Source organism: Pavona decussata, unplaced genomic scaffold (assembly GCF_977016875.1).
Source record: "Pavona decussata unplaced genomic scaffold, jaPavDecu1.1 SCAFFOLD_130, whole genome shotgun sequence".
NCBI classification, from domain to species: Eukaryota; Metazoa; Cnidaria; class Anthozoa; order Scleractinia; family Agariciidae; genus Pavona; species Pavona decussata.
In genome coordinates this window covers 573,084-593,755 of record NW_028145544.1, presented here as the reverse complement: position 1 = coordinate 593,755, position 20,672 = coordinate 573,084, and the positions used below count along the sequence as shown (strand labels likewise).

Below are 20,672 nucleotides of genomic sequence, written 5' to 3'. Positions count from 1 at the left end.
AAGGTGATTGCGATTTGTTTTACCTCACTTTGTCTTGGAAAGTCGTGATCCAGAAACCTGCAGAAACCAGAACACCAAAGCTTGTCATATATGCTGTTTACAGGTGATGAAACAGTCACAAAACAACACAGAGGCATAATTCCGTAAGGTATGTACACTTAAATTTCGATACTTGTACATTTTTACAATAATTATTTTATTGAACTCATGATAAAATCCTTTTATTTTGGCCGACATATTTTGCCTTTGAGGAACCCGTTGTGAGCCTGGGAAGCCAGTGGTCCATTAGCCTTCTTTGTAATGTGATGAAAGTCACTGTTTAATAGATTTGATCAGATATGCCAGTGAAACAAATCGGATTCCATAAACATATGTGTCTATGATATCATAGTGAAGTTATAAAATAATGCAAATTTCATGACATCAATGTCCCATACATGTAATTTTGTTGTACATCCTGATGATAGTTTGACTATTGTAAATCCTTGAATAAGTGCCTCCCTCAATTAAGTGCCCCCCTCCTATTGCCAGAATTTGAAATAAGGTGACCCCTCTTCCTCAAGTAAGCACCCCTTCCTTGGATCCCTATGTTTCTGTTTGGGTGAGAACTCAAGTGATCCAATATAGCACTTGACAAAATCCTTCAGAATGCAGAGAATGGTTACTTGTCTTAAAATGCTGTATGCATCTGGCTGTGGAAATGAACTAAGATTCAAGGAGACTACAGAGGCATTCTGGCTTGAAAGGCCTTTTTGGTCTTTCATTTTGCATACATTTAAGCTTTCATTAGAAAAGAAAGATTTATAAGTAGTGCATAATAAATTTATTATAATATTATGTTATTAATTCTTGACTGTTGTAATTTATTCCGTCCACAGGAACTTAGAGCAATGGAAAGCCTCAACAAACTTGAAGCAGTGTGAAGCACTGGTTTGAGGGTAAGCCATTGGTTTTGTACATTAATATTTTTCTTTCCCCACTAAAATATTCTTTCGAAATGCTTCATCCATTTTGTTAGTAAAATGCTCAGTTTGCTCCAAAAAAGGTCACTAAAATGCTGGGATAAATGGCAGTCATGTTTATTTAAAATTTTTAAAATTTATTATTTGGAACAATTTGCGGGAAAATCAGTCAACAAAAGTGAATCATTGATCAATCCAATCAGTATAATCAATAATAAATGATTCTAATATTGATTGACTCGACCAATAATAAAAATCAGCTTACCAAAATGTCTTATAATCACTATTAACAAATTATTGATGAAAGAGTTAAAAACAGAGCTAATTGCATAGTGTTTCAATAGAAAAGGATGGGACGTGGTAGGAGGGTTTTTATTCTCTAACCAAATTGAATCAGTCAACTGAACACTATTTCCCCAGGAACAGTACTCAAAATCATGTGCTTTATAAAGCAACGTAACATAGGTTACCAGCACTGGGTGATTGACAAACACAAAAGTTATACTGTCATTTAGCATTTTTGACATGTCTATGTCATTTCTACTTTCTAGTTGTCATCAAGAACAAGGTGACATTGATTTGGTGCCACTCTGTACCTCTGAGATGTGGAGCACAGCTTGGAGTGATTGTTTTGAAGGAGGATCAAGAGATTTCTTAGAGGATTAAGAGTTTCTTTCTTGGTCATCATGAGTTATACCTATATTCACTGAGCAGCTAAATTTAAAGGTTTGCAACTAGTAAATACAGCAGTCTAGTGGACTGAGGAAAATTGTTTCAGTCACACAATAGAACAACACCCTTAATTTCCTAGACTATTCTCATAATAATTTCACACAATTATTGTTTGAAATTGCTGGGTTTTTGCATACACTTTTTGTATTATTTTGTGTTAACAAAACAACGGCTGCTAATTTGACATGCTAGAAAGAAATTCTAGAACCACTGGACTCAATTGCTGGAAACAGGGTTAAGCCTAACCAAGAATTACGTCCATTTAATTTTGAAATTTAATCAACAGCCTAGTGATTGCAAGACCAGTTAACTTTCTGTACGCAAAAGCTCTGCATTTTTTTATTTTTTTAAAGTTATTGTTGTACTTTTCTATTAAGCTTTGTAACTGAAGGGCTGAGTGCTTAGAGGCGCTCGCTCCTAGTTTTCAAGTTTCTTTCTGTGAGTGGAAAATGCTATCAACAATTATGAAGAAAGATGAATCTGTGGTAGCTAGCATCTTAACATGGTCTAATTTGGCCAAAGCAACCAAGGAATTGAAGTTCATTTCTAAGAGCATCAAAACTAAATGTGACCTAATTTGCAACAAGGTGGTTTAAGGTGACAGAAAGGAAAATCCAACTTTTAGCATTTTAAATGAAAACAAGTTTAAACACCGCTTAAACAGGTTTGAATAACGTTTAAACTCTGTTTTAATAAATAATTTTTAAACAAATTCAAACAAATACTGATTTGCCGATCTCAAGCGGACATTTTGATCTCGGCTTGTAATAAATGGAATCTCTCAGTTGCCAAAAGAGTAACATATGACTGGATTTGTGACTGAATTTCTGTGCTATTTGTTCAAGATGGGCAAATTGTAAGTTGTAGTGCTTTGAAATGTTTCTTGTTGCTGTTAGAATAAAAACTAACCACCTTGACGCCTGGACTTGAAGGTGAACTGGAAGAATCAACTGTAGCTAGCGAGTTTGGAATGTGAATGCATATTCTATTAATAAGATACAGCCAAATTGGCATTGTGCGAAAGACGTTCTCTGTCTGATTTTGTTTGTAACAATCTGTAACAACAACCGGAATTAGTTTATTTGCATAATAATCAACTTGAATTCAAATTTGCAATGAATACCATAATAAATTCCCAAAATAATTAAACACAGCACATTTTGAACTGGATGTTTAATCACGTTAAAAACATGTTTAAACACCATAAGCAAATGTTTCCACATGTCTAAATGCTCTTGTTTAAACATGTTAAAACACTGTCTGCTTGAGTCACCTTTTAACCACTGTTTTGCAAGTCGAGTCGTAAATGGTTCATAGCATTTTTACTCCATAAAGGTGTGTAGCCTAAATCTTCACTGTCTCCTCTGGTTACACATGTCAGTAGGATACATCTGCACAATCACTGTCCAGTGACATCACGACCTAAAAATGAGCTAATAATTTTGATTTGTCATTGATTGCCAATATTTGCATTGCTGTCATGGGTTTGGATGTAGGGATATTTCATCAAACTTTAGAGACTTTGCAATGGTTTGATTTGCCTTTATTGGCTCTTCATGTCATTTTACGGTTTTAGCAGAATTGCTTCAATAAGGTGGCAAAAAAAAACAGGATTATGTTTTTTTTTAGCAAGCAAATGGAATCACAAGCAAACTTAGCTTGTATTCAGCACAATAGAAACCAATATTCTATCAAAACACCAGGATTTCAGAATTTCAAGTATTTTGTTACATATGTATTTTAACAAATATTATTGTCAGGTAATGAAGTTGCCGATAAAATATATTTAGTATTTTTCACATGAAATCATTCCAGTTCTGATTTGGGTTTTTTGCAGCAAGAAAAGTAAATGATTATCAAACAACCACTCCATTTCAGCAACATTTGGAGTATTTTGCATGAAGTAGATGGATGCTTTTTGTCATTAAAATGGGTCACAAGGTCACTGGACAGTTGTAGGGACCTTAAGATCTACGATCATGGAGACTTCACAAAAAATAAGATTTATTAGCAAAACAATAGCTCTGCATGTGCGTTATGAATTTTGGTAAATTTCTTTGCCGTCTTCAGCAAAACAAGAAAATGAAATATGAAATTTAAAACTTTAAGGAAAATGGTCCCAATTTGTGGCTATACAATGCAACCGTCTCTGATCATGTCACTAAATTGTATCATTGGCTGTATAACGCAGATGTGTTGGTCTAAGCAACGAGAAGAGACAGCTGAATTCAGGCCAAAAAAGTGTGAAACTTGTAAAATTAGTTTAATATTCCATACAGGCTATTTTTGCACTCAGCCCTTCAATATTGGTTACTGTTTATCATGTCATGTTGTTGCTGTCGTAGGAGTTTTTGACACATTTTAATTTCCTGGTGGCTTTCATTGTGATTTTGCAATTGAAGGGCTCTGGATGTAATTGACCTATAGTACTTTTAAGATCACTTTTTGTTGTTTTGGCATTAGTAAAAATGACAGAATTTTTTTATTTGCTTGATCAAATCTTCCTGTTGTTCTTGTGTGGAAATTGAAAACAAATAATTTGTTATAAATTTTTCTGCCACATTTGAGGAGTATAATAGTGTCAAATTTCACTTCCTGTTGGGTACATGACAGCCAGTCTCCCATGTGGCGCGGTTTGGCACCCAAACTGGAAGTGAAATTTGACGCTTTTATACATCTCAAATGCGGGGAAGAAAAATTATTAACAAATATTTTCCAATTTCATACAAGAACAACATCAACATTTGACTTGATCAAGCAAATAAAAAAATTATGTCATGTACACTTATAGGAAACGTTGCCCCAAGATCTCTATTTTTTGCAGTTCATTTCAAGTAAAAGCACACGACTGGGTAAGATTTCCGTTTTTCACCCTAAAAAGTGCATATCAACAGAAAAAAAAAGAAACGAAAAAAAAAAAAAAGCAATCTAAGAAGCACTAAAGGTCAGTGATGCCCAGGGATTGACATTTCCAATTATCTGTTGTCTTTTAACTGGCCAGCCAGCTGAAATGGTAGTCACTGGGAAATTAAAATGTCAAAAACTTCTCGAAGCAGAAACCACTGTAAGATATTAGTTGAATTTACAGTCAGTCTACGTCAAATGTGACCAGCTTTTCCTAGAATGAAATTAACATTTGAAGTCCTTTCTGGTAATGTCCTGCATTTGAATGGAATCTTGAGAAAGCTGTCTCATAAAGATGCATTAACTGAAAAAAAATTTCAAAATACCTGGAAAACGATTGTTATTTTTGAAAGACTTTGAAATACTAAGAAAAATTCATAGCTTTATACCGCCAATAAACTAGGGAATCTGTAGAGGAACTCTGAAATCTCACTGGCGATGCTCAAAAATTACATGCAAATTTCAAAATTGCATTCAAATTTCAAACATACTGGTCATGCGTGACATAGATTGACTGTAACTTGTGGCTTTAATTTGACTCTTTACAGCAATTAGTTGACACATGACCAACTGCCTTCAAAACTCGGTTTAAGTTGCATTTTGGTGGACATCGTTCAAAGAAAAGCCATTTAAATTATCTTGAACTTAAAGGATCCAAGAAACTGACAATTTTACCTGCCAAGAGAAGGTAAAACTCAACTAAAAGTGATTTCCGAGCCAGTTCAAACTAAAAGAAGAGGTATTTTACTGATAATTTACTGACTTTGTACATTATCATGGGCACTGAAATTTCAATGTTTTGTATCCAGCAAAATACACCTTTTCTTTTAGTTTAAACTGGTATGGAATCAACTTTGATAAGTTTTACCATTTCTAACCAAGTAAACATATCAATTTTTTGGCTGCGTCTCCTTGAAATGATGCCAAAAGTCTTACTGGCTTTTCGTTCACTGATTAAAATCTACAAAAATGCAACTCTAACTAACGATTTTGAAGGTGGTAGGTGACATGTTATTGTTAATGGATGTAAAGCAGACAAAAAAGTTAATATTCTGTATTAAGTCAGAAAAAAGTGAAGATAGTATGTAAGAAGGGAAAAGTCAATAAAACAAAAAATTAACAAGAGTACTGGACTGATTTTGGTTCTGGAATAAATCAACCACAAAATGTATGCAATTGTCATCAAGATTATTTATGCACACTGACATCATGTTATTAATTATGCATGCATGACGTCACCATAATTAATTATACATGCCTGACGTCATCATTTCATTAATATTCATTTGCATTAGACTCAGATTCAGATTCGAATATAGACACGATTCTGAATCCAAATCTGATTCCGAGGATGCGTTGAGATGCTGTATACTCGGAATCAGATTTGGATTCAGAATCATGTCTATTTTCGAATCTGAATCTGAGTCTTATGCCAATGAATATTAATGATGATGACTTCAGGCATGTATAATTAATTATGGTGACGTCATGCATGCATAATTAATAACATGATGTCAGCGTGCATAAATAATCTTGATGATGTATGCGTACATTTTATTTTTAATTTTTTCCAACTCTTTTTAATTTGATTTTTTCATATTTTTTCACATTTATTATTTAAGATCTGACCCAAAGACTCCATTAAAAAGCAATGCAATTTTTATTGACAGCAAAATACAATTAAGTAACAATTTTCTTCAGACAAAATACGACATTACACTGTTATGTTCTTAGCCATTTAATAGACCTTTATCACACAGTGGCCATGTTGAGTCTAAGGAGAATAAAAAGCTTTGTTTCTGCACGGCAAGGCTCACTCTGAATTCAGGTCTGGCGGAGGATTGCCGCTCGAAAACAAAGCTTTTTAGACTCAACTTGGCCGCTGAGTGATAAAGGTCTATTACTATTAACACAAAATGTACTATATAAACAATAGTCCAAAAATTACAGTGTATAATATTAGGATGTAACAGTCAAAAACCATAGTGTGTAGATTTTGGATAAAAATTAGGCCAAAAAGCAGAAGGAATAGTATTAGGCTAAAAAATAGTTCAAAAACTATTAGGATAGTGTATAGCATCAGGGTGAAAATTACACTTAAAACGAGAGTGTAAAGTATTAGGATAAAAAATTAGACAAAAAACCAGTGTATAGTATTAGGATGAAAGTTAGGTTAACCCTAACCCTAAACACTGTTGTTTGGTCTTATCTTCATCATAATACTGCTGTACACTCTAGTTTTCAGCCTAATGTCTAACCTACTACTGAACACTCTAGTTTTCGGCCTACTTTTCATCATAATACTTCGGGCTTATTGTCAGCCTAATACTATATGCTATGGTTCTTACACTAATTTTCATCCTATAACTGTACACTGTTTTTCTGCTAAATTTCCATCCTAAAACTAAACACAAGACTATGGATTATGGCCTAATTGACATCCTAATACTATAGACTATCGATTTTGCCCTAATTTTCATCGTAGTGCTATAGACCATGGATTTTGGCCTAACTTTCATCCTAATGCTATAGAGTATGGATTTTGGCATAATTGTCATCGTAATGCTTTAGACTATGGATTTTGGCCTAACTTTCATCCTAACACCGTAGACTGGATTTTGGTGTATTTTTAATCATAATGCTATAGACTATGGATTTTGGACTAATTTTTATCGTAATACTATAGACTATGGATTTTCGCTTAATTTTCATTCTAACACTGTAGACTATGGATTTTGGCCAAAATCCATAGTCTATAGTATAAGGATGAAATTAGGCCAAAATCCATAGTCCAGAGTATTAGGATGAAAATTAGGCCCAAACCCAGAGTCTATGGTAGAGCAGTTTTCAAAATTGAGTGTCAAAAGTAATTGCGCATTTCCTTTGGTTTTGCACTACTAGGCTCTGTGATTAGCTGACAAAACTCCCACTGCTTTTTCAACCAATGAGAAACAAAACTAAAACCAATTATGACTTGGTTGCACGTATTTTCCCACGCTTGACACCAGTCAAATGTATTTGCTCTGAATTCTGATTGGTTCTTTGCACTTTTTGCGTTTGTTGTGATTGGCCAGAGTTATTACTTTGGTTTTGGTTTTATGACACTCAATTGAAAACCACACTACAAGGATGAAAATTAGGCCAAAATCTTGAGTCTATAGTATTACCATGGAAATTAGCCAAAATCAAGAGTCTAGTATTGCCATAGAAATAAGGGCAAAATCCAGAGTCTATACTATTAGGATGAAAACTAGGCCAAAGACTAGACCATATAGTATTGGGATAAAAATTAGGCCAAAACCAGAGTCTATACTATTGGGATGAAAATTAGGCTACAGACTAGAGTGTATAGTATTACGATGAAGATTAGGCTAAAAACCAGTACTTTTATTAGGGCGAAAATTAGGCCAAACCCAGAGTCTAGAGTATTAGGATGAAAATTAGGCCAAAACCTAGAGTGTGTAGTATTAGAATGAAAATTAGGTCAAAAATCAAGAGTGTAAAAAGTATTAGGATGAAAATAAGACCAAAAACCAGCAGAGTGTATAGTTTTAAGATGACAGTCGAAAAACCATAGTGATAGACATTAGTATTAGGATGACAATTAGACCAAAAGCTAGTGTGTATAGTATTGCAATGGAATTTAGCCCCTAAATCAGAGTTTATAGTATTAGCCAGGGTGAAAATTAGGCAAAAAAAACCAGAGTTTACTGTAATACGATCAAAATTAGGCTGAGAACTTGCGTTTATAGCATTAGGATGGAATTAAGTCTGAAAACTAGTGTAAAGTATAAGGATAAAAATTAGACAAAAAACCAGAGCGTATATAGTATAAACTTATAAAGGTAAAAATTATTCCAAAAAAAACAAACTTTATAGCATTAGAATGAAAATTAGACCAGAAACCAAACTAAAAAGTATTAAGATGAAAATTAGGCCGAAAACTATAGTATGGTATCGAAATGAAAATTTGGTGAAAAACTACAGTCTATAGTATTGCGGTGAAAATTAGGTCAAAACTCAAAGTGTACAGTATTAGGATGAAAATTAGTCCAAGAGCCATAATGTATAGTATTAGGATGAGATGAAACCAAAACCCATAGTGTACAGTATCAGGATAACAATTAGCCCAAAAAACTAGAAATAGGATGGAAATTAGACCAAAAACAAGACTGTTTAGTATTAGAATGAAAATTAGCCAAAAACCAGAGTGTATAATGTTAGGATAAAAATTAGACAAAAAACCAATATATTGAATTGGGATTAAAGTTAAACCAAAGATCAGAGGGTGCAGTGTATAATGTAAGGATGGATATAAGGCCGAAACATAGAGTGTACAGCATTAGGTTAATTAGGAGGAACACTGGTCAAGAGTATATACAGATAGGAGAAAAATTAGGCCTAGAATTCGAGTTTGTAGTATAACAGCTGTATTATGAAAATCAGGCCAAAAATCAGAGTGTATAGTATAGTGATAAAAAATAGTCCAAACCCCACAGTGTACAGTATTAAGGACGGTGCCTACTTTTGTTACTGCGCATACATTCTGCGCATCTCAAGATACTCAGGTTTCCTATGGGTGATGCCTTCTAATACAAGGATATTTTTGCGTGGTTTAAAACTATGTTGAGAAAGCAAAAATTAGCAAGTGCTTTTGGTATAGAAAAAGAAAATTGGGGGTAACTATACATTTTTAAGACATAATAAAGCTCCAAAATGGAAAAAAACGCCATACATTGCTCTGTGTTTTACTACTTTTTAGAATAATTGTTGCTTATTTATCTCTAAAAAATGTGTGGTTACCCCCAATTTTCTTTTAAAATTTCAATAGCACTTGCTAAGATCTGCTTTTTCCACATAGTCATGAACCGCACAAAAATACTTTTGTATTAGTAGGCACCATCCATAACAGAGTTCTGTTTTTTCACCAGCTACAGCTAATTCTTTGGGAAGACCAGCATGCTTCACCTTACTGCATATTTCAATAACATGCAGACTCTGAAGTTCAAGATTCAACCAACTTTTTCACTGCTATGAATCAGTGAGGCAGACCTCTTAGAAAACAGTTGAAAGTACTTGGGCTGAAATTATGGGTCGAATGCATCAGTCAATACCAACAGTGCCCACCCCACCCCAGGGCATTACAGGGTTGCCACTTATCACAATAACATTTCCCTGACATATCTCTGACATTTCACAGGTTATAAACCAGTTTTGAAAGTCAACAGAAGATAATAGAGGGATTTAGAATCCCATTTACAGAAAATCGCAAACATGACATGTTTATGTTTTATTGATAAAGTTAGTACATAGGTGAGAATAATGCAAAACTAATCAATTACAATGGGAATTTCTCTATTGTTTGAAATCCTTCAATTTTGGCCCTATTTTCATCCATTGGGTTCAAACGTTCTACAAAAATATACAAAGCTGTGTGATTAACAATGGACTTTAATCTGAATACTTTAATCTTGAACGTGGGGTACGACAGGGGCACCCGCTCTCTCCTTACCTCTTTGTAGTTATTATAGAAACATTAGCAATTGCGATTCGACAAAATAAAGACATAAAAGGTATTTCTATTGGGAGTGGAGACAAAAATTCTTCAATATGCAGATGATAAGACAGCAATACTGGCCGACACAAGCTCTGCTACTGCTCTTTTTAGGCTATTAGATGATTTCACGATTGTCTCTGGCTTAAAGATTAATTGTTTCAAAACGGAAGCTATGTGGATAGGTTCTTCAAGGAACTGCAAAGCACAGCCTTTTGGGATTAAATGGCCCAACGAACCGATAGAGGCTTTAGGAATTTATTTCACGTATGATCAAAAAGTGCTTCTTGAAAAGAATTTCATAGAAAGATTAGACAGTATTAAAACAGTTTATTATAAAAGCTATTTCGAAGCTGGTGTAGTTCATATCAGCGATCTATCCATTGATTTAAATAACAAAGATTCCTTTTCCCTAGTTTCTGACAGGATTCCTAAAACTAATTTTTTAGTTTGGGCAGGTCTTCGACAGTCCATTCCTTCCATTTTAAAAAATAGTACTTATAAATCAGGTGAACTTTCTCTAAAAATTGACGATAATATATTTGATGTGACAAAGAAGAAATCTTAAGACTATTATACTTTACTTGTAAGCACAAAGGCTCTTTTTCCAACTATTGTAAACAAGCTGCAAAATGAATTTCATTTTACGCTTGAGGAATTTAAACAAATTTTTACGATCCCACATAGCGTTGCTCTTAAAATACAAAATTCTTAACTCCATTCTTTTCACTACTGCTAAACTTTACAAAATTGGCTTTAAAATGAATGACTCGTGCTCATTTTGTTCATCTGAACCAGAAATGCCATATCACTTCCTATATCTCTGTCCTTACTCGATAGATTTCTGGTGTGACTTCGAGGCATTCTGGCACCAACTCTTAATCGAAAACATTCGACTTCTGTTGCAAGATGTTTTAGTCAGAATGATACCACAAAACTCCTTTTCTATTAAGCTTCTAAACTATCTAATTATGATTGGGAAATTGTACTTGTGGGATTGTAGAAGAGGTAAAATTCTTCCAAATATATATGGATTTAAAAAGAAAATTGCTGTAAAATATGAAACGGAAAAATATACAAGTCTACATAGTAAAAAAACAAAAGATTTCTTTGAAGCTAAATGGATAGTGTTGCCTCTAGTAAATGCTCAATTATTTAAAGGTTTTAATATGCATTCACTTTCTGTATGTGACGTGTGTAACACTAATTAATATGTTATTTACATTATATTTTGTAAACATTCAGTTCTAGTTTGTTTGAAATTTTTTTTTGGTTACCGTCTATTGTTAATGATATTGGTGTTTTTAGTGTTGTAATAATATTAGTTGTAGTAGTATCATTAGCGTTAATAAGTTGTATTATATTATTAGTATTAGTAATATTAGTTGTAAGATTATAATTATGTAGGTAAGTAACTAATTTGCTGTATTAATATCAATTTGTTTCAATAAAGAATTATTGAAAAAAAAAAAACTATTCAATTCTACCACAAAACTGAAAACAGCACACGGCAAATATAGGGTAAACACAGTCACATGATCATTTCTGCCATTTGCCGTAAATGAAATCCTAAATCTCTCTAACTTCCTTGCCAATAATGCAAGTGATGAAGCCACAGAATCCCTTCGTAAATGTCTTTTGTAATAACATAACCTTAGCCAACAAGGAAACCCTTTCCCAAACCTGGTGTCAGGCCAAACAAATTTTTCGACTTTTCACTTACTTTGAGGTAGAATTTGGTATTTCCCTGACTTGATATCTAGAAATTCCCTGACTTTTCCCTGACTATGTCAATTCTGATTAGCACTGTTTGAAAATAAACTGCCAAATGCCCCATGGTGGGGTCAAACAAGCTGGTCAAATGCTCCACGGTGCAGTTAAAAAAGACATTGATTCGTTAGTTTCGGGGCTAGCCTTTGTTCTAATGAAGCTTATTCAAGCCAAACTAAATCTCAAATTTAAGTCCTATTTCTCAGTAATGCAGCAGTGGCCATTCATTCTGTGGAACTATCATCTAATTTATGCTCCTTAGATGCAGTTAACCTCAAGAATTTATTGTCTCTGATAGTGAACTTATCACTGAAATGAAGCAATGGTACTGTGAGGAGAAAATCACCAGGTTGTCAAATACTCCGGGTATATAAATGAACAACCCCTAACAATGTTCTCAGTCCTCTTCCTTTGTGACTTACAAAAAATCAAATACTGATTATGGTTTTTCTTCTATTGAGAAAATAACTAGACATCTTCCTCTCGACTTCCTAGGAAGATTTTGTGAACACAAAAGGGCATTTAATTTCAGTCTCAGTGCAGTTCTGACCAAAAACACTCAACATCTGACAATTAGCCCCTTTAACAGGGGCTTTCCACAAAAATCGACTACTCAATTAATTTTGGTGGACAAGTCAAAAAAATCGATTTCACTCATACGTTGCTTACAGATAGGCTACAGTTCAAAAACAAACACTCTGTTGTTAGTTTCTGACCAATTATGTCTTTCTTTTGTGAAAATACTGTACATGAAAAAGAATTAAAAGTCTTTTCTGGTTTTGCATGAATTATTAATTTAAAAAGTTTGACAGATTCACATATCAAACTACAAAGAGTCACAAAAATTCAATAACATGCTTAGTTTCTACAAGCATTATTCATTTTTTAAAACCTTTTAACATTAAGAATAATCTCAAGCCTAAAACAGAATTATTGGAATCATAGGATATAATTGATATTTGTCTGCAACCAAATTTTGGCTTTAAAATGTTGCTTATATGTAATTGTGTATCTGTTTTATTAGAACATGAAAACAACCTTTCGGTGAAATGTCCTTGAATGGCCCACTTGCCATCAAATTTACAAACTAAGGATTTAATGCTCATTTTGCAAAATTGATAAGTAACATATCATTCATCTACATTGTCAGACTAGTAGGCATTAAAAAGAAAAATATTTGTCCAAAGCAATTAAAAAACCAGCAACCTTAAAGGGCAATGCAATATACTCGTTTTTGTCCTCCTCAGATATAGTAAATCAAGAAATTACAAGAATTTATTGTCTTGCTGATGAACATATCATTGAAATGAAGCAACAGTATTGTAAGGTGAAAATCATGAGGCTGTTGAATGCCCGGGGATAGACTAGTTTAATGCCTGACCCCCTGGATCCATGGCAATGTTGAAAAATGCCCCACTAATGCGTGGGGGAGGGGAAGGGTCACTGTTGGAATTGACCGATGCATTAAGGTCATGTTCATACACTGTCATTAGCAGATTTTGATCCACTGTCAGTTTCTGTATTTTTTGCTGTTCCAGTAATTGTGATACACAAATCATTACTTGGGTTTTAAATTTCAGAGTTTGCATGTCATTGAACGGCACAGTAACATTCATCCATTCTAAAATTTTTTTCCACCTTAATACATGTACATTAAAACAGCTTAAGACAGCAAACTTAAGGTGGCTCACAAAGGTTTCCAGCACTTCCCTCACTTATAATTTGATCACTCATTACTACCACCTTTGATTAGAGGATACTATAATTTAATGTTACCAAACAAATGCCTTATTATTCAAAAATAGTTATTTAATTGTTTTCTTGACTTTATTGGTTACCATAGCAGCAATAAAACCTGCTAAAAACTGCCCTGAACTTGGCTTTAAGAGAATATGACAAAAAATAGCTTGGTGACTCCTATTTTTTATTATGGAAATTGTGTAAACGGCATGCTCAGGTACAGCCTCCCACGTAGTCATTTTTAGGGGACTCATATTACCTCCTCCCCACAAACGCCTGTTCATCCCTTTCCCATTGTTTTACTCCCCACGCACCCTAGCCAATCACTACTGAGGTATTGTCTAATGATGTCAAATCAAATTCCTGGTTTCAAAGGCCGCTGACGTTTCCTGTGAGCTTTGTACATTCTTGAGAGATGAGGAGCTGTGAAGTTGGATTTTTTTTTTTCACTTCTGGAATGGCTAGTCATGGCTGAAACACCAAAAAATTAGCAAAAGTGAAAACAAGTGCTTCTCGTTCAATGTTTTTACACCGTTATTTGCTGGGAGATTCAATATCTTCGGGAAAGTGTAGTCAATCTTCCTCGCCTGATCAAGTTGACAGTCGGTGAAGATATCACCTCTTACAGGTGCAGAAGCCCTGGAGCAGATTTATTTGTTTGTTTGTACGAAGTGCTTCAAGAGACTTAATCCATTTGAGAAAGCAAAAAAGAGTGTAGAAGATCTGCAGTATTTATCAGTCCATTAAACACAGAGTTAAAGGACAAAGAGCTGATCAAGTGGGGGTAAATTGTCACATTGACAGAATTAAAGGCAAGGCTTGATAAATAAGCAACTTTCCATAACCAGCTGGCAAATTGACAAAAATGTTGCTATTCCCCGTCAGCAAATTAATTGCAGTCAGCTGATAGGCAATTTTAAACGAGAAATTTTAAACGAACTGAGCACGCGGTGCTCAAAGCTCACTCAAGTTCTGTCTCTGCCATGATGTTTTTCAACATTCTGGTGCGAGGCATAGTGAGGTCAAGGTCAACCTTCCAGATTTTAGAAGGTTCAATGTGACTGGCTTAGTGGAGGAAAGGAATTTAGTGCTTGGTTGAGCAGGCGTTTGTGGGGAGGAGGTAATACCAATCCCCTAAAAATGACTGCATGGGAGGCTACAATAACTCAGGTACAACTTTTTGCAAAATTCAAAAAAAAAAAAAAAAATGACCAACTTTAATTTATTGAAAATTTAAGACGCCTATGAATCCCTCCCAATTATTATTATTATTTTTTAAACTTTGCAAAAAGTTCCATCTTGACATGCTGATTGCAATTTGATAGTTGTGTAAAAAAAAACTGGGGAGCAGTACCCTCATTTTCAAATTTTCAAGTTTTAGGGCCATTGTTGCTATGGTAACCTACAAAGTCATGAAAACATTTACAACTTGTTCACCAATAATTATGTGTTTGTTTGATATTGTTGTATCAACGCATAAGAGTGTTAGTATTGATCCATCAAAGTATAAGTGCTGGAAGCTGATGCAAACTCTAGAGGCTACGGAAACCTGTACTTTCACACTACAAACCTCTACAATCTCCGAGTTTAATGCCAATTGTTTCCAAATCCTTCTCTCTGATGTTTAAAGTAAAGCATGCAACTTTACGTGTAACAGTTGTTCACTCCTCAAATACAAATTTGTCAACTTCAGAAAGTCAGAAAAAGGTTGGAAAAATTTAAGGACTACATGTATATGTAATTCTATTTCTGTATCAACATTTTTTAAACATCCACACCCACCAATCTTTAAGAAAACAAAGTTTGCAAATCTAAGTTTTGTAGTGTGAAGGTGCTGCAATCCACTCTGTGGAAAAAGATGGTGACATGGTAACTGGTACACTAACCCATAATTCTTAGCATACGAAAACTCTAAAAATGGTCATAAAAATGCACAGAAAAGATCTAAAAACTTCAAATCTAGTGTACAATATGTTGTTACCACAGGGACAAAATGTGCAAAAAATAAGGCTTTCTATGTGCTTATTGGTTTGTGTTAGGTTTGCAAGGTATTATGGTAAAATGTACAGCCACTATTTTTTTCCATACAGTGGATTAGGTCTGCACTACGCTACTGAGCCACTTTGGAATACCACATGTATGTACTGGTCTAAGATACCCCTTAACTACCTTGGACTGTTCACCTTGAAAAGAGATGTTTCCAACTGAGAGGGATGAAGATAAGGACTCTCACAATGGCCAGGACCAGTGACTGTCTGTCAAAGAGATCTCATAATACTCCTTAACTAATCTGATTGTAATTGATTCCAGAGGGAAGTAATCACTTAGAATCTGGTCCACATCTCATACATTGTACAGTCTGGCTGTAAATACCATCTCTTTTGATCTTGATAATACATGTACCTAGAAAGTTGAAAGGAGAAAAAGAATTTGCAAGGGATGTTAAAAATATTTATCACTTATGCACAAGTCAATCGAATGTCTACTAAACTAAGGTCGTATAAGCGCATGCTTGAGTTTGGCTTTAAAGAGAAAATGAGCTTCAATGATAAAATTCAGTGATTTTCACAGGGAAGTCAATCACACTACTACCACATTCCATCAGGCCCCATCCCACCCTTTTCACAAAAAAGTTAACTGTCGCTTAAGTCATGAAGCACTGTTGAGCTCCGTTGAAGGATGCTTAGAAACTTGAATTGATTGCTTCATTGAGGTGAGAAGAGAGATCTTGTTTCACAGTGCTACCAACAATTCCCCATGGAAATTTGGTAATGCTGATGTAAGTTCTACCCTGAAGATCTGGGTAGGGTTTCTGGCCCCAATTGTTAAAAGAGCAGATAACTACACATAAGAAGTGTAATCCATGAAACTGCAGGCTCATTAATCCTAATTGATGTAATGTTATTTAATATTTGTACTGAATGCTGATGGCTTCATTGGGTAAATTCAATAAATAAATAAATAAATAAATAAATAAATACCTTTTGGATATTCACATGTGGTAGCGGAGCTTCGTCACTGTCAGAGAAACCATGACTAGATGAGCTCCTTCGAGTTTCTGGTGATGTCTGAAACAAATTTAGAAGATTTTGATTTTAGATTCTTTAAATGGCTTCTCTATAAAAAAAAAAAATTAATAAAAAAAAAAGAAAAAAACTCCTGTGGAGTATTTTCTAAATTTTGGGTGAGAGTTTGCGGCATCCTTCTTGGAAGCCTTACCCTTCAGACCCACAGTTATTTTGTTTAAGGTGGCTTACTACAGTTTTTCCGAGACTTAGTGGCGCGCGCTATGATAGCCTTGCCCGAGGTTGTAAAAACCTGTCTTTGATTGAGGATTGCTCGAAAACTTATGGTACAACTTATGATGAAATTTTCACGGTTGATTTGTTTGGGTGAATCACGTTTGGAGCCAAAATTTTTGAAAAATCTGTAAGACAGATTTTGAGCTTTTTTTGATTTCACATTCTCTTAGTTTGCACAAAAACTGTCTTACAGATTTTTATTTTACTTGGCATGAATGTTAAATCAGACCCAATTTCTTATTCCTGAAATTTTCAGGTGGGGTCATACAGGTAAAATTTGAGAAAAACGTAACTTAACCTACTAGTGCCCAGTCTCTCATTGGGTACTCGGTCGCTCATTTTGGCTATTTGTTGACGTTTAATTGTTCAAATTTCACATAGTAAATATTGAAAGGAAAAACAGTTGGAACCTTTTTTAAAAGAGTTAAAAGTTGTGCCCTTATACTCCATCAAAACTGTAGTAAGCCACCTTAACAATTTAATTATTTCAAAACTTGAGAATTTTGCTCCATGTTGGACTTGGGCAATGTTAAGAGTTACAAGACATCTTGAACACAGAATCAGGGGCCTCTAGGTAACTGTATAGGGTGAAGCCCTTACAGAACCTGAAAATGTCTCTCTCATATGCCCTGGGCTCTGTGATTGGATTGCAGTGTAAAGACAGGCCTCTTTATCAATAATGCCATAAAAACTGAAAACAATAAAAGCAAAAACAACAAAACAAACCTGAACATCAGTAATTTAACACAATGCCAAGTTCCTTCACACACGCCTGCCAACTGTTTGTGAACATTTCACTGGAGAAAGATAATAATTCCATTCAACACTTGCTGGATAATGTCTTCATCCTAGCTTTGTTTTTAAGCTGTCAGGGTGGGGGATAGAAGAGCGGTTTCAGGAGGTGATCACATTGGCTCGAGCCTTAATTACATTTACCGGTAGCCACATATTTACATAACAAGAATATAAATAGCACTGATGATAAGGTTTGTAATCAATGCTTGTATGCTTTTCAATGTTCCGCTGTTTATATTTATAAATAAAATACAGGGGAAAACATTTGTTGAGAATGCCTTGTGCTTCACACAGGTGCTTTAATCCTCACGTTATCACCTTTGATTAGGAGACACGAACGGTTTGTAATACTATACTGATTGTTTACATCTGCACTGCCATTTATTTGTACGTTTAAAAAGGTTTCGCATCCCGCGTTGACGCCTTCAGGCGTCTTATTTATGCGTGGTTCAATTCTACCTGTTACCATCCCCCCCCCGGGCACAACCCCGGGAAAACTCGGCCCGTCTGGCCCGGGGGTCGGGAATTTCCTCAAGCGGTCTTGCCCGGGGGTAGGTGGCGGGGCAAATCGAAATAACTACTCACGCAAGGACTTATGGGGTGACAATGGCGGCTAACTACGCGGAAAAGGCCACGTTTTTCGCTGGCAAGTCCATTGAATACGTTAGCGAATAGCTGAACCAGAGTAATCTGTCGAAGCTGAAAGCTCTGTTTGAATTTAAGTGTTATTGGTAATTTGTTGCAGTTTTTAAAATGAAAATATATTTTATTTTATCGATCTGATGGAGGCGATGTGATTTATATTTTCATTCATTACTTTAAAAGCTTATCCCAGAGCTTGATTTGACGTAAGTATCCAAATTTAGTAGCTTTATTTCGTATATTCAAGGCTGTTTCATTTTTATACTTTTATCTTAAAGGCTAGGTATACGCTTTGGGTAAATGTTTCGGTTCCCAGATTTGTTCTTAAATTTTACAGTTGGTTTTCTGCATGCAATGCGTACGCGTCGCTTCGAATTCAACTCGAATCTGCGGCAATCAGCTTTGACTTCTTTAAATATGTATACGCGTTCGTTCTAAAAGTTTAGGATTTTTCAGGTTCCTGGTTTTGTTTAAATAAAGAAATAAATCATCAAAACGAAGCAGTTTATTTTTAGTCCATGTCATGAGTCCCGGGGGTGGGGAATTGCCTCTTTCTGTGTGCCCGGGGGTGGGGAATAGGACGTCAAGTATACAAATGCCCGGGGGGGAGATGGTAACAGGTAGAATTGAACCACGCATTAGCAACGATCTGAAGGTGGGGAGTGTGTATGGAATTTGTAAAACTGGCAATTTGAGCCATAAATAAAAGTCAAATTACTGAATAAAGTAACTAAAACATTACATGGTGATGTTGCCTAACCTTTCATTGGGTTAGTATGCAGTTAAGAGTCCCTCCAAGTCAATGCAAGAGCGAATTTGGAAACTGGCTCGAATTCTAAACTCTTTTCTCATCCCAATCTGAATTTATACCGTAAGAAAAACATAAAATACAAATTAAAATGCGAAAACTAATCGTACTTACCTTATCAAGAACTTGCAGCCCCACAAAAATCACCAAAAGCGCTTCAAAATTCCCGCTGCAGAATCCATCACCTTCGTAGCCAACAAGATGGCCGCCAACACGAGGTGCGATCAACACTGGGTACCAGAGTCCAATTGAGCCCCAGTTGGGGAGGGGCAAGGTGTTTTGATAGGAAATGGCGTTCGCGACAATCTTCGTGCAATCATTTCGTTATCAAACGAAAGGGAAAGTCAGTTTGGAGTCCCCGTTTGAAGAAACCGAGTAACCAGGAAGCGCTGTCGTTTGTCGAAGACTTTCCTGCTTCCGAGGGGTACTGGCTGGCAAATGACCAGCAAAGGAAATCTGCCAAACCAAACTTTAATTTATGCCACAATTGAAATCCGACCAGTACATTAGCTGAGATTGATTGAAGAACATGGTTTGTTGTTGGTCTTTTTTTAGAATTTTTATTGGTCTTTTTCATGGTGTACATAGTATTTTTACATTTTTACATACAGTATAACTTAAAAGTTTATTTTTCATAGCATAAAGTATTCAGTGGCTCCTCAGTGGCTCCTCAGTGGCTCAAGTTAAAAAAAAATTCTTCAAAGCAAAACACCTTAACATGAACAATTCGAAAGGAAAAACATCTTTCGATGATTAGAGAAACTGCTTTGTTAGCCATTTGCAATCTCACTATTTGACATAACTTAAAATGATTTCAATTCTCGCAAAATTAAGAGTTTAAAGATTGTTGACCTGATTGGTCGACAAAGTCGACTTGATGTCATTGGCTGTAAAGACTGTAAAAAGTGATTGGTGCGTTTCGATCCGTCTTCTGTTAGTCAGAAGTCGGTTGGTCTATTGATAGTAAAATTGTCTATTGTTGGTCTGTTTTGTTGATGTTTTCAATAAGTCGTTTGCAAAGGTGCAGGTAGCTGTGATCAATGTTAAAGCCATTGATTTAGCAAAAACGTTCTGTTATGGTGTATGTTGAATTAAGATGCAGAAGAAGGCTTCCTAATCATCACACTTTCTCTAATGATCAAAGTGCCCTTATTTTCGAACTGTTCATGTTTGGTTAATTTTGGTACTGGCTTTAATCAATGTCCAGTAAAGACTTCTTTTGACAGATAATGTCCAATTTTATTCCGTGCCCTTCAATTTTCTAAACGCAAGTAAATAGAACCAAATTGGAAAATTCCAGTATCTTCCAAACACGAAAATTTATTTCCTTATTTTTTCTCTAAATTAAATCGCTTCTTGCAGAAAAAAAGCTACGTACATCAAGTTACTATAGCTAGTAATCGCTATTCATAAACACAAAAGATGAAAGGAAAGAAATCGATTTTTCAACTTTTTGCCATGAA

The 20,672-nt window shown here is 35.0% G+C and overlaps 2 long non-coding RNA genes across 2 annotated transcripts; both read left to right on the top strand.

Annotated features, from left to right (window-relative positions):
- The first annotated feature begins 8 nt into the window (after positions 1-8).
- LOC146468482 (uncharacterized) lies at positions 9-1,641 on the top strand. The gene is made up of 3 exons (XR_014867430.1): positions 9-148; positions 879-938; positions 1,514-1,641. It is a non-coding gene; the product is annotated as an uncharacterized LOC146468482 (long non-coding RNA).
- A 4,602-nt stretch (positions 1,642-6,243) lies between these two features.
- Positions 6,244-13,793, top strand: LOC146468481 (uncharacterized). The gene is made up of 2 exons (XR_014867498.1): positions 6,244-13,152; positions 13,185-13,793. It is a non-coding gene; the product is annotated as an uncharacterized LOC146468481 (long non-coding RNA).
- Positions 13,794-20,672: the final 6,879 nt, after the last annotated feature.